The following is a 14436-nucleotide window of genomic DNA, read 5'->3' on the forward strand; positions in this document are numbered from 1 at the left end:
TGGGTTCGAGCTTATCAGGTTGAAGCTTTTTCACATAAGCATCGCAGCCCCAAACTTTAAGAAACGACAAATTTGGTTTCTTGCCAAACCACAGTTCATAAGGCGTCGTCTCAACGGATTTTGATGGTGCCCTATTTAACGTGAATGCGGCCGTCTCTAAAGCATAACCCCAAAACGATAGCGGTAAATCAGTAAGAGACATCATAGATCGCACCATATCTAGTAAAGTACGATTACGACCTTCGGACACACCATTACGCTGTGGTGTTCCGGGTGGCGTGAGTTGCGAAACTATTCCACAATTTTTCAAATGTACACCAAACTCGTAACTCAAATATTCTCCTCCACGATCAGATCGTAGAAATTTTATTTTCTTGTTACGATGATTTTCAACTTCACTCTGAAATTCTTTGAACCTTTCAAATTTTCAGATTTATGTTTCATTAAGTAGATATACCCATATCTGCTTAAGTCATCTTTGAAGGTGAGAAAATAACGATATCTGCCACGAGCCTCAATATTCATCGGACCACATACATCGGTATGTATGATTTCCAACAAATCTGTTGCTCTCTCCATAGTACCGGAGAACGATGTTTTAGTCATCTTGCCCAAGAGGCACGGTTCGCAAGTACCAAGTGATTCATAATCAAGTGGTTCCAAAAGTCCATCAGTATGGAGTTTCTTCATGCGCTTTACACCGATATGACCTAAATGACAGTGCCACAAATAAGTTGCACTCTCATTATCAACTCTGCATCTTTTGGCTTCAACATTATGAATATGTGTGTTACTACTATCGAGATTCAACAAGAATAGACCACTCTTCAAGGGTGCATGACCATAAAAGATATTACTCATATAAATAGAACAACCATTATTCTCTGATTTAAATGAATAACCGTCTCGCATTAAACAAGATCCAGATATAATGTTCATGCTCAACGCTGGCACCAAATAACAATTATTTAGGTCTAATATTAATCCCGAAGGTAGATGTAGAGTTAGCGTGCCGACCGCGATCACATCGACTTTGGAACCGTTTCCCACGTGCATCGTCACCTCGTCCTTTGCCAGTGCCCGCTTATTCCGTAGTCCCTATTTCGAGTTGCAAATATTAGCAACAGAACCAGTATCAAATACCCAGGTGCTACTGCGAGCTCTAGTAAGGTACACATCAATAACATGTATATCACATATACCTTTGTTCACCTTGCCATCCTTCTTATCCGCCAAATACTTGGGGCAGTTCCGCTTCAAGTGACCAGTCTGCTTGCAGTAGAAGCACTCAGTTTCAGGCTTAGGTCCAGACTTGGGTTTCTTCTCCTGAGCAGCAACTTGCTTGCTGTTATTCTTGAAGTTCCCTTCTTCTTCCCTTTGCCCTTTTTCTTGAAACTAGTTGTATTTTTAACCATCAACACTTGATGCTCCTTCTTGATTTCTACCTCCGCAGCTTTCAGCATTGCGAAGAGCTCGGGAATAGTCTTGTTCATCCCTTGCATATTATAGTTCATCACGAAGCTCCTGTAGCTTGGTGGCAGTGATTGGAGAATTCTGTCAATGACGCAATCATCCGGAAGATTAACTCCCAATTAAATCAAGTGATTATTATACCCAGACATTTTGAGTATATGCTCACTGACAGAACTGTTCTCCTCCATCTTGCAGCTATAGAACTTATTGGAGACTTCATATCTCTCAATCTGGGCATTTGCTTGAAATATTAACTTCAACTCCTGGAACATCTCATATGCTCCATGACGTTCAAAACGTCGTTGAAGTCCCGATTCTAAGCCATAAAGCATGGCACACTGAACTATCGAGTAGTCATCAGCTTTGCTCTGCCAGACGTTCATAACATCTGGTGTTGCTCCAACAGCAGGCCTGGCACCCAGCGGTGCTTCCAGGACGTAATTCTTCTGAGTAGCAATGAGGATAATCCTCAAGTTACGGACCCGGTCCGTATAATTGCTACCATCATCTTTCAACTTTGCTTTCTCAAGGAACGCATTAAAATTCAACGGAACAACAACACGAGCCATCTATCTACAATCAACATAAGCAAGCAAGATACTATCAGGTACTAAGTTCATGATAAGTTTAAGTTCAATTAATCAAATTACTTAAGAACTCCCACTTAGATAGACATCCCTCTAATCTTCTAAGTGATTACGTGATCCAAATCAACTAAACCATAACCGATCATCACGTGAGATGGAGTAGTTTTCAATGGTTAACATCGTTATGTTGATCATATCTACTATATGATTCACGCTCGACCTTTCGGTCTCCGTGTTCCAAGGCCATATCTGCATATGCTAGGCTCGTCAAGTTTAACCTGAGTATTCTGCGTGTGCAAAAACTGGCTTGCACCCGTTGTAGATGGACGTAGAGCTTATCACACCCGATCATCACGTGGTGTCTGGGCACGATGAACTTTGGCAACGGTGCATACTCAGGGAGAACACTTCTTGATAATTTAGTGGGAGATCATCTTATAATGCTACCGTCAATCAAAGCAAGATAAGATGCATAAAAAGATAAACATCACATGCAATCAATGTAAGTGATATGATATGGCCATCATCATCTTGTGCTTGTGATCTCCATCTCCGAAGCACCGTTATGATCACCATCATCACCGGCGCAACACCTTGATCTCCATCGTAGCATCATTGTCGTCTCTCCAATCTTATGCTTCCATGACTATCACTACCGCTTAGTAATAAAGTAAAGCATTACATCGTGATTGCATTGCATACAATAAAGCGACAACCATATGGCTCCTGCCAGTGGCCGATAACTCGGTTACAAAACATGATCATCTCATACAATAAAATTCAGCATCATTCCTTGACCATATCACATCACAACATGCCCTGCAAAAACAAGTTAGATGTCCTCTACTTTGTTGTTGCAAGTTTTACGTGGCTGCTACGGGCTTAAGCAAGAACCAATCTCACCTACGCATCAAAACCACAACGATAGTTTGTCAAATAGACTCCGTTTTAACCTTCGCAAGGACCGGGCGTAGCCACACTTGGTTCAACTAAAGTTGGAGAGACAGTCGCCCGCAAGCCACATGTGTGCAAAGCACATCGGGGGAACCGGTCTCGCGTAAGCGTACGCGTAATGTTGGTCCGGGTCGTCTCGTCCAACAATGCCGCCGAACCAAAGTATGACATGCTGGTAGGCAGTATGACTTATATCGCCCACAACTCACTTGTGTTCTACTCGTGCATATAACATCAACATAAATAACCTAGGCTCGGATGCCACTGTTGGGTTTCGTAGTAACTTCAAAAAAATTCCTACGCACATGCAAGATCATGTGATGCATAGCAACGAGAGGGGAGAGTGTTGTCTACATACCCACGCAGACCGACTGCGGAAGCGTTGACGCAACGTAGAGGAAGTAGTGGTACGTCTTCACGATCCAACCGATCAAGCACCGAAACTACGGCACCTCTGAGTTCGAGCACACGTTTAGCTCGATGACGATCCCCGGACTCCGATCCAGCAAAGTGTCGGGGAAGAGTTCCGTCAGCACGAAGGCGTGGTGACGATCTTGATGCACTACAGCAGCAGGGCTTCGCCTAAACTCCGCTACAGTATTATCGAGGAATATGGTAGTTGGGGCACCGCACACGGCTAAGGAATAGATCACGTGGATCAACTTGTGTGTTCTAGGGTGCCTCTACCTCAGTATATAAAGGACTAGAGGGGGAGGGCTGGCCGGCCATAGGAGGCGCGCCAGGAGAGTCCTACTCCCTCTGGGAGTAGGATTCCACCCCAATCCTAGTTGAAATAGGATTCCTTGAGGGGGGAAAGAGAGAGAGGGGGCCGGCCACCTCTCCTAGGCCTAATAGGACTAGGGGAAGGGGGGAGGCACACAGCCAACTTGGGCTGCCCCTTTCTCCTTTTCACTAAAGCCCACTAAGGCCCATATAGCTCCCGGGGGGTTTCAGTAACCTCCCGGTACTCCGGTAAAATCCTGATTTCACCCGGAACACTTCTGATATCCAAACATAGGCTTCCAATATATCCATCTTTATGTCTCGACCATTTCGAGACTCCTCGTCATGTCCGTGATCACATCCGGGACTCCGAACAACCTTCGGTACATCCAAATGCATAAACTCATAATATAACTATCATCGTAACCTTAAGCGTGCGGACACTACGGGTTCGAGAACAATGTAAACATGACCGAGACACGTCTCCGGTCAATAACCAATAGCGGGACCTGGATGCCCATATTGGCTCCTACATATTCTATGAAGATCTTTATCGGTCAGACTGCATAACAACATACGTTGGTCCCTTTGTCATCGGTATGTTACTTGCCCGAGATTCGATCGTCGGTATCCAATACCTAGTTCAATCTCGTTACCGGCAAGTCTCTTTACTCGTTCTGTAATACATCATCTCACAACTAACATATTAGTTGTAATGCTTGCAAGGCTTATGTGATGTGCATTACCGAGAGGGCCCAGAGATACCTCTCCGACAATCGGAGTGACAAATCCTAATCTCGAAATACGCCAACCCAACATCTACCTTTGGAGACACCTGTAGTACTCCTTTATAATCACCCAGTTACGTTGTGACGTTTGGTAGTACCCAAAGTGTTCCTCCGGTAAACGGGAGTTGCATAATCTCATAGTTACAGGAATATGTATAAGTCATGAAGAAAAGCAATAGCAACATACTAAACGATCGGGTGCTAAGCTAATGGAATGGGTCATGTCAATCAGATCATTCAACTAATGATGTGACCTCGTTAATCAAATAACAACTCTTTGTTCATGGTTAGGAAACATAACCATATTTGATTAACGAGCTAGTCAAGTAGAGGCATACTAGTGACACTCTGTTTGTCTATGTATTCACACATGTATTATGTTTCCGGTTAATCAATTCTAGCATGAATAATAAACATTTATCATGATATAAGGAAATAAATAATAACTTTATTATTGCCTCTAGGGCATATTTCCTTCACACCTAAGAATGCACCATTAGTAACCAAGGTTACTAATGGCGCACCTGGTGTATGCTGCGCCATTACTAGTTTTGAAAAAAGATAAAAACTAGTAATGGCCCACTATCCCCTGGTTCGCCACTGCTAACAATTAGTAATGGTGCACCACACACCAGGTGCGCCATTAGTAATGTGGCCAATAATGGCGTACCTATATCTGGTGCGCCACTGCTATATAGCAGTGGAGCAAAACATACATGGTGCGCCATTAATGTCCATATTAGCTATAGTCGTTTTCTAGTAGTGCTTGCGACACCTGCTCCTGCTATTCATTCTGATATGTCGCATGTTATTGATGATACCACTTCTGCTTTGCATGATACTTATGATGAAACTACTTCTATGCTTGATAATACTGTGCCACTAGGTGAATTTCTTGATGAACAACTTTCTAGGGTTAGAGAGAATGAAATTATTGAAACTGATAATATTGATGAAAGCGATGATGAAGATTCTCCCCCTAGATATGAATTGCCTGTTATTCCTGAAGGTTGTGTTATGGATGAAGAAACTTCTAGAGACTTCTTGGCTTGCAATGATAGATATGATCATAAGAAATTATTAGTTAAGCTTAAAGAAAAGTCTTTGCATGCTAGAATGAAATATGACCCTGCTTTTGCTACTTCACCTATCTTTATTTCCGATAAGGATTATGCTTTCTCTGTCGACCCTAAGTTAATTACTTTGGTTGAATCTGATCCTTTTTATGGCTATGAATCTGACACTGTTGTCGCACATATTACTAAATTAAATGATATAGCGACCCTGTTCACTAATGATGAGAAAACTCGATATTACTTTATCCTTAAGTTTTTTCCGTTCCCATTAAAGGGTGATGCTAAAACATGGTTTAATTCTCTTGATCTTGGTTGTGTGCGTAGTCCCCAAGATATGATTTATTACTTCTTTTCTAAATATTTCCCCGCTCATAAGAAACAAGCTGCCTTAAGGGAAATATATAATTTTGTGCAAATTGAAGAAGAGAGTCTCCCACAAGCTTGGGGGAGGCTTCACCAAATACTTAATGCTTTGACTGATCATCCTCTCAAGAAAATGACATAATTGATATCTTTTATAATGAACTAACTAATGCTTCCAGAGACCACTAATACATCCATTTTGCATCATTCTTTTATATCAATATTTATTGCATTATGGGATGTTATTACACATTATGTCACAATACTTGCCTATTCTCTCTTATTTTACAAGGTTTACATGAAGAGGGGGAATGCGGGCAGCTAGAATTCTGGGCTGGAAAAGGAGCAAATATTAGAGACCTATTTTGCACATCTCCAAAAGTCCTGAAACTTCACGGGAGCATGTTTCAGAATATATAAAAAATATTGGGCAAAAGAAGTACCAGAGGGGAGCCACCCACCGTCCACGAGGGTGGGGGCGCGCCCTACCCCCTAGTGCGCCCCCTACCTCGTGGGCACCTGGCAGCCCTCTAATGCCCATATTTGGCTATATGGAGTCTTTCGTCGAGAAAAAATTCATAAGCAAGCTTACGGGACGAAACTCCGCCGCCACGAGGCGGATCCTTGGCGGAACCAATCTAGGGCTTTGGCGGAGCTATTCTGCCGGGGAAACTTCCCTCCAGTATGGGGAAATCATCGCCATCGTCATCATCAATGATCCTCTCATCGGGAGGGGGTCAATTGCCATCAACATCTTCACCAGCACCATCTCATCTCAAACCGTAGTTCATCTCTTGTATCCAATCTTTGTCCCAAAGCCTCAGATTGGTACCTGAGGGTTGCTAGTAGTATTGATTACTCTTTGTAATTGACGCTAGTTGGTTCATTCGGTGGAAGATCATATGTTCATATCCTTTATGCATATTAATGCCCCTCTGATTATGAACATGAATATGATTTGTGAGTAGTTACGTTTGTTCCCGAGGACATGGGAGAAGTCTTGCTAGAAGTAGTCAGGTGAATTCGGTATTCGTTCGATATTTTGATGAGATGCATGTTGTCTTTCCTCTAGTGGTGTCATGTGAACGTCGACTACATGACACATCACCATTTGTTGGAGTTATTGGCCATGGGTAGCCTCATCCGCCCCCATGGCATTTCAAGACATCGGGGCCGACTACACCCCTCAAGCCATAGATATGGATCGACGCCTTCTTATGGCCGGCTAGTCCAAGCGGCCGGCTGCGAGAGGGGCCGGCTCCTAGCACTACTAGGAAAAGGCCTACTAATGGCGCACCTAATTTGGCCATTAATGGCACATTAGTGGTGCGCCATTAGTAGCACGCCATTCGTATATTTTACTAATGGCGCACCACGGGTGCGCCATTAGTATCTGGTATACTAATGGCGCACCTCAGATGCGCCATTAGTATATACAACAGTGCGCCATTAGTATGCCTCCCAGGGGCCATGTATACCCAGGTGCTTTGGCATACTAATGGCGCATGACAACGAGATGCGCCATTAGTAAGTTCGGCATACTAATGGCGCATTGTTTAATGATGCGCCATTAGTATCCTTTGGCATACTAATGGCGCACTATGGTGTGATGCGCCATTAGTATGAATATTAGGTTTTTTTATTTTTTTATTTTCTGTTTTTTGCACAGGTTACAAAATGTATAATTGGACAAAATATAAACAGCACACATCAACAACATATTCATTGAATACAATAGAAGATTAGTCTCTGAATACAAGTCATCATTTTAGTCTCCAAATACAATTCATCATATTAGTCTCCGAATTGAAAAGACCGAACAAAGATAGAACATTATACTACAAGTCTCGAGACCGCGAGTTTGTCTTCATATTACAAGTCGATATCGATCATCTAAACTACCATCACATAGAAGAGAGCTGCGGTCATCACGATGAGCATCATCACGATGAAACTCGTCTTCATCCGGTTCCTCCAACGCTCCCTCCCCTCTCCCGCTAGATAGCGGGTGTATCTAGATTTGGCCTCGGCCCTAGTGGCGTACCCTTTGTAACTGTTACCGCTGAATCGGTGAACCTGTCTCCGACACTCCTCCCAGTCGTCGTAGACTCCGGGAACCTTACCCTTGTACACGACATACCACGGCATCACTATGCAGTACCCAAACGAAACGTTAGTACCAATTCACAGACAATACATAAGCAATATATAAGTATGCAACAGAACAATCGGAAGAGAAAAGCAAGACATTAATAGCATCGATTACATCTTAAGTTGAACGACTCTCAAAACCAAAGAGACATACTACAAGTTCATTAAAGTTTAATTACAACATGAGCCAATTGATGTTTCAGAACTAGACACAGTATCACTGCTTTCGACTCGACTCAAGGGACCGGAGCGTGGATGAAGCCGCCGTCGATCGTGGGAGTCATGAAAGAACGGGCGTTGTCAGCCTGCATTTGTAGGATTGTGTCGATGTCACTGTTGGACGGTTGATTTCTGAGGTAGAACTGCCCCGAGGTACGAAGGACATCTTGATGGATGATTTCCGCAAACTCCGACTGGATGCGAAAGAATTCTTGTCTGATGTCCGCGTCCTGGATTGCCGACACGCTCGCGGCCCAATCTTTGAGTATACTCGGTAGCAGAAGGTGATGATGGTCTTGTACGATCGCCCGCATGTGATGGATGGCGTAGTAGGCACCCTTCTGACCGCCAGGCGGCTGCTTGACGCAGCAGAACGTCGTATTGTGGGAGAACACGTGCTTGCCGTACTTACGAATAGGCCTGGTGAAGGTGCCTCCAGATTTGACGTAGCCGGGGAGAACATCATCAAGAACCTTCTTGACATTTGTGTAGTCTACGTTCGACTGACGGTCCGGGTCGAAATACGTGGCCATGGAATATTTGGGGATTAGGAGGATGAGCGTGCAATGTGTGTCACTGCAGAAAACATGGAATGTTAAAAGAAAAACGATCGAAATCTAAGAATTCATATGTTACGGGGCGGTTGAGGGGAGGACTTACTCGGGAAAGTAAGGCACGAGGAAGTTATCCTTATCTTGGTTTGCCAGAATGACGCCTTCGAGGTAAGAACTCGCGACTTTCCGGTCCCCAGCGCTGCCCAAGATCTTGGCACGCATGTAGAAGGGGTCGACTATCACGATGTCCGGGGTCTTGTCGCGAATGATCCACATCCCCATACTCAGTGAAAATAGCCGAACGAAGGTGTAGTGCAGCGGATGAAGGTTCAACATAGCGTGGATGTCATCAAACTGCAGGACGATCGTACCCCCGATGGAGTTATCCACAAAGCCCTTGCCCTCTGGCACCTTGGCCGCAAAAACCGGGTATGCCACATCCTTCTCTCCGAGACGCCGCTTCTCCAAAGAAAGAACACTGTCATGCAGACTCCGCATAGCACCGGATGCAGCATCGAGCATATTTCTCGGTAGCATCGGCCTACCCGCCACATGCACCCTCCTCGAGATATCCTCAGGTGAAGGTGGCCCGTCCTGAGCATGGATCGTAGTCGGTGCCGGCTGGCCCGCACCCTTGTTAGTGTTTATTTTGCGTGCCTTCTTCATCTCCTATAATGGGACCGAGTTCTGTTCACAGACCGCCTTCTTGAGTGTGTTGGGGCTGATCATATTTCGCACCTTGCCTATTTGAGGCCCGGTGAAGTCGGCAGCTGGAGGCGTCTCCTGAGAGCTGAACTGCAGACGACGCCTGTTGCAACTTGGCTTCTCTGCGGTACCAGCTAGATCGCGCACGTCTTTTGTTGGGTTGGGTTCTTGAGAAGGAGGCCCCATGAAGTCGCCACCGTACCCATGATCGGCAAAGTACTGATCGACATTGGCAAATGTATCGTTGTCGTCGTCATTTTGATCCTATGCCATATGCATGTTTGGATCCAGTGGCATAGGGATGTCTGGCACCGTTGCGGCGGTCTTGCCATGGGGCCGACTTGGCGGCGGCACGACTGGCGGTGTTGTCTTTGGGGTGGTGTCCCCCGCCCCCAAACGAATCTGGCTCTTCGGCCAAAGCAGGGGCCAGCTCAGGCAAGCGCTGAGGGTCATCACGTCATCATCGTCGGCCCCGACGGGTCGAATCGGAGGTAACAACTCGTCGTAGCCTGGCAGCACCCGAACCAGTTGAACCCTAAACAAGTTGGGTGGCATCTGGGTACCGTGGAACAAGGGGTTGCCCGGTTGAACGATTTTGCCCTTGGCGACATCGACCAACTCGTTGTTCAGGAAGTGCAGGAGAGTGCACGGAACGTCGGCGGCGCCCTGCGAAAACATGTAGGGCATCAGGGATGCCTAGTCAAAGGCAAGGAGATGAAGTCCTCGACCGAGAGAGGCTTAATTACTTACCGTGATGATGGCGTCAACCTCGGCTAATGTCGAGGCACCGCCAACGGCGGGCGTGCAGTTGACGGAGGGGCCGCTTGCTGCAGAGCTGCCGGCCGGCGTACACCCGGGTGCATTAAGCTCCCGTGCCGCCTCCGCCGGAGACACCAATGGCCCTGCCATTGCGTTCTGCGAGTTGCTAGCCGTGAAGATAGGAATCGGGGGCGGCCCCTGTTGGCCGCCCGCAATCCACGCACTAATCCCCTGGATCAAGGTAGGCACAATGGCGGTGATCGTCGCTCCGAGTTGTTGTTGCACTTGCTCTTGGACAATCTCCGGAATCCGCGCCACCTGTGCCCTGAGTTCTTGAACCTCACGCGCCTGGCTTTCCGAGCTGGTCTTTCTCTCCTTTCGCCCACCAGTGTTATAGTATGACGACCATTTTGTCGACAAGCCTTTGCCGGCCACACGACCAGCTGACGTCGGCTTACTGAGCTTATCCTTGTTCTTCATTACATTCAACGCCCTATTTAGAGTCGTGTCCCAAGGGTTGCTCTTAGTCGACCCCGCGCTACTGCTTTCAGTCGCCTGCGGAAGGAATGTGAACCATTTAGAAATTTGGCTTCATTAATTACAATGCAACCATATGGAGCTAATTACGCGGGGGTGTATTCCTTACCAGAACAAGCTCAAGCGCCCTGGTCTTCGGATCCGTGGTAAGCTCCTTTGTTTTCGGTTCCTTCTTGTACCGGGCCCTGACAAAGTTCCTGGTCTGCTTGTCACCGTATTTATCGAAGAGGGGCGGTAGGCCTTGCTCGTCATGGTCCGCCTCCTCCTTGTCCCATATAGGCTCCGCCACTCTGTAACCGCCGGGACCGAGTGTGTGTTCCCCTAAGTTCAGCTCCCGCATTTCTTTCCCCCACCTACTTGATTCGGAGCTTGCGGTGCTCGAGTAATTGATCTTGAAGTCGTTGTAGTCATCTTCTGTGATCGAAGGATTTTTCTCCTTGATCTTCTCATAACTCTCACCTTTCTCGATCATTCTCTTCACATTGCTTTTCCAAGTAGACAGGGCCGTGCTCATCTTCGTGAGGGCAGCATTGTTCACTTTATTCCCTTTGAGGCTTGTGTTTTCAAATTCAGCGGGGAACTTGTATCGTTCGTGCAGCTTCGTGAAGAGGAGGTTGCACAAATTCCCTCGGTCAGGATGCCCGAGGTTCTCGGTGTTGATCGAGACGGTGCTCCGAAGAATGCACCTGAGCTGAAGCGAGTACCCCTTGACTATTCGTTCGGGCGCCGTTGGATTCCCGTTGGAGTCCACTTCAGTAACTCCCTCCTTGAGGGTGCGGAGCACGGTCGGGCGCTGGTCCTTCCGTTGCCTCTTCGGTTGGCTGCCATCTGTGCGTGCGCCACCATCATCAGTGCTGGCATCCTCGGCAGCACCATCAGTGGTAGCATCAGTGGGGTCATCCTCGGCGGTACCATCAGTGGTCTCAGGATCGGTGGGGAAGGCGGCGTCCTCATACAAGTGAGGTTGTTCCTCCATCTCCTAGGATAGCTCCCAGAATTTCTTGCCGCCCGAACCCCCGGCCTCATCGTTGTTGGCCATGTTTCTCTATAAATAGGAACAAAGTTTGGTCAAAAAGTTGGTTATTGTCAAGGAACAAGATCTCTAAGTTGACCAAATAACCTAATTCTCGAGGAATGTCGCCAAAAAGTTGGTTATCGTTAAGGAACAATTGAGAGATGTTTGTGATATTGCCTAGGTGTTTTGGGATAGAACCTGTTAGTGTGTTGTTGCTAAGGTCCAAGTCCACATTCTCAGGGTAACCTAGTTCTTGAGGGGTGTGTCTAGAAAGTTGGTTGCTGCAAAGATACAAGGTTGTGAGTTTGGTCAAATTGCCTATGATGTTTGTGATATTGCCTTGGATCTTGAAGGCACTGTTGCATGATGCAGTGGTACAGCCAGCATGGGACCTCATCTTTGCAGGCTAATTTTCTAGATTGTAACACTGGGATTTGTGCACAATCTAAGCTAGCTAAGACAGTAGCTTCCTTGCAACCCGCAAAAGACAAAGGAAAAGGGGTGAAAAGGGGGAGATGGTTAGCTTTGATGAGCAGGGAACATCTTCCTAACCCCCTTCTTCTTGTCTCCTCTCACTATCTCTCTCACACACATGGCAAGCAAGGGTGTCTGAGTGTGTGAAAAAAATACTAAACTAATCCAACCACTAAAGCAAATTAATTTTTATTTCAGTTGAGAATCGGGCACCTTCTAGGTCAAGAAAATTGGGCATGACCTTTGCTAATCTTCTTGACCTTGGAGTGCCCCATTTCTCAACCGAAACGGAAATTAATCAACGTTTTAGGAGAAAGGGGTCATTTTAGAAGATCACAAGTAGCAGCAGCATCACTTGACAAAATCACAACTAGCAGCAGCAACTCGCAGATAGCAGCAGCAGCATCACTTGACAAGTAGTACAGCAGCAGCAGCATGCATGCACTGGTCCATGGCACAAAGTCCATGACCCAGAACAGAGCACTTTACTAAAAATGAAGAAGAAAAAAGGCATGCATGCACTAGATGTAGCAAATCATCACTTCTGAATCAAAACAACAATTAGGACAGGGAAATTATGACACACTTCTGAAGAAATTATGACACACTTATGACACACTTACAGTTGCATAAATTGAATAAAATTTGATCTGTGTGATCTGGGTTACAGTATCAGCAACCTTGCATTTCATTTTATACAAAGGAGCTCACAAAGGCCATGTCATGCTTGGCAATATTTGTTTACTGAAACTAAATGAACATTTTACTGGTAGTGTACTGATAGTGTAATCTAGCTATTGTACTGATATTTCTGTTTTTTTGAACATTTTACTGTCAATAAAAATGATGTACTGCTGCTTTCAGTTAATTCAAATTAGCTAAAACCTTTTACTGTCAAATAGTGCTAATGTTTACTCTATGAAATAAACTACTCCTCCTCTCTTCTCTTCTTTAGTTAATTAGGAATAGTTTTAGAGGTAACTAACCGAAACTATTTATCATGTTGACAACAGTAGCATGTGGACCTATCATGGTGATTTCATATCAAAATAGAGGAGTACTCCTGTTCATTTGGAGAACTCATACAACAATTGTTATGCATCAAACTTGGGATCAATAGTAGCATGTGGCCTTATCATTCTGGTTTTTGGATGATTTAGGTAATCAATTTGACATCAATTTACCTGGTTTTTGGATCAATTACAGTTGCTGCTGCTGTGAATCAACTATACAAAGGCCCAAAATTACACTAATAATTACTGTGTAAAAACCATAGAAATACACAGTAATTCCACTAAAAATGCCACTAGCAAATACAGAGCAAAAATCCACTAGAAGTACACTGTAAACCCACTAACATTTACAGTGTAAATTCCACTAACAATTACAAAATGACAAAACAATATATTTATACTACAACATATATAAAGAAATCTCCGAGTATGGAGATCTTGTAATCAGAAGTAAACACAAGCAAGCTTCAATCCATATAAAGGCAGTGGAGGCAAAGGCACTAAATCAAAATAGACACCTTAATTGTTTGTGTCCTACATATGTACACCGAAACAAGAATATTACTTTATACTGCAGGCATGCAAGTACTTGTCCGCTCTTAAGAACTCATGTTCAGAAAATTCTGAAAGTTTTAGGCATCCAAGGTTGGTGCAAATTTGCATGATCATATGGACATCGGAGGAGTGCGTGCCAAAAACAAAATCTGGGTGTCTGAGAAACTTTGAGAAAGAATATATGCAAATAAAATACTTGTCCGCACTTAAGAGCTCATGTTAAAAAAACTATCTGAAATTTTTGGGCATCCAAGGTTCATGGAAATTATCATGCTCATATGGAGATGGGATGGGAGGAGGGAAGGGGATAGGGGTCGGGGCGGTAGCTTACCTTGGAGGAGCGGGCCGGGGTGGAGGAGGTGGTTGGAGAGGATAAGGATGCCGGGGAGTGGGGCGCGGGGAGGATGTCGGGGACGAGGTCCGGGTGGTGGTGGTGCTCCTGCGACGGTGGTGTGGACGGGGCGGCGTCCGGGCAGCGGGGTCGCGTCGA

Source organism: Triticum dicoccoides, chromosome 5A (genome assembly GCF_002162155.2).
Source record: "Triticum dicoccoides isolate Atlit2015 ecotype Zavitan chromosome 5A, WEW_v2.0, whole genome shotgun sequence".
Taxonomy (NCBI): domain Eukaryota; kingdom Viridiplantae; phylum Streptophyta; class Magnoliopsida; order Poales; family Poaceae; genus Triticum; species Triticum dicoccoides.